At 50.6% G+C, this 1,209-nt stretch overlaps 1 protein-coding gene across 1 annotated transcript in view; it reads right to left on the reverse strand.

The window, feature by feature from the left end:
• The window catches only part of npy8ar (neuropeptide Y receptor Y8a), a 34,448-nt gene that overhangs the window by 6,024 nt on the left and 27,215 nt on the right, over positions 1-1,209 (reverse strand). The gene's annotated exons all lie outside the window — the stretch shown is intronic.

Consider the following 1,209-nt stretch of genomic DNA (forward strand, 5'->3'; position numbering starts at 1 on the left):
ACTCATCAGACCAGAGCCCAGATTTCCACTGGTCTAATGTCCATTCCTTGTGTTTCTGGCCCAAACAGACCTCTTCTGCTTGTTTCCTGTCCTTAGCCGTGGTTTCCTAGCTGCTATTGAACCATGAAGGCCTGATCCAGTCTCCTCTTACCAGTTGTTCTAGAGATGTTCTGCTGCTGAGACACTCTGTGTCTATCAGCGGTTCTTAATCTGAGCTCGGAACTTGTGATTTCTGAGGTGGGACTCAGAGGAACTCATCCTAAGCACAGGGCTCTGGTTCTTCCTTTCCTTCCGTGGGGGTCCTCATTTGGGCCATTTTTGTTGTAGCGCTTAATGGTTTTTGCGACTGCACTTGGGAACATTCAATTTTGCACATTTTCCGGACCACTGACCGTCATTTTCTTAATATATATGATTCACCAGTCGTCCAAACAGCTGTCGGCTGTGTTCAACCTCTTCTGCACACACACCTGTGGTCCCAACTCCAGTATAAACAAAACTCCACTAAGAGACCCTGACCAGGCCCACTTGGGGGGGGGAACCATTGTCAGGGACACTCTTGAAGCTCATTGAGAACACCAAGGGTTTGCAGCACTATCAAAAAAGCAAAGGGGGGGGGGGGGGGGACTTTGAAGCGACGATAAAATGATATAGACTTGTTTCAGTTATGCGTTTTTATAAGTCCATAAACTCCACATGAGTTCATTCATGTTTGATGCTTCAGTGATAATCTACAATGTAAAAAGTCATGAAGATAAAGGAAACGCAGCAACTCGTTTCCAGACACAACGGTCATGCAGTTGTGTTTAATTAAAGAAAGGTCCACCACCCTTGTCCCGGGCCCCCCGAGGACCCACGGTCCATCAGCGTGTATATGACGGTGACGGGGAGACACACGACGCACATGAGGATCTCCGAGCACAAGCAGTTGGCGATCAGGATGTTGGGTGACGTTGCCAGCTCCTGTTGCCGGGCGTACTGATGAACCAGGCCACTGTTGCCTAGCAAGCCGATTGCGATCACAGCGCTGTACGCCCGTCAGGAACTTCGCCGCCCCACCGAGGGCGGGCACTGAGGTGGTCGCCCAATCAGACGCTCCAGCACCGAGGGCGCTGCTCCGTTGGACATGCAGAATCCAGCCTGAAACAGAGACACGGATATAAACCAGTAGGAGTGCAATGGAGCTGAAAACTCACGGTCCGGTTGGAG

Source organism: Etheostoma spectabile, unplaced genomic scaffold (genome assembly GCF_008692095.1).
Source record: "Etheostoma spectabile isolate EspeVRDwgs_2016 unplaced genomic scaffold, UIUC_Espe_1.0 scaffold453, whole genome shotgun sequence".
In the NCBI taxonomy this organism is placed as follows: domain Eukaryota; kingdom Metazoa; phylum Chordata; class Actinopteri; order Perciformes; family Percidae; genus Etheostoma; species Etheostoma spectabile.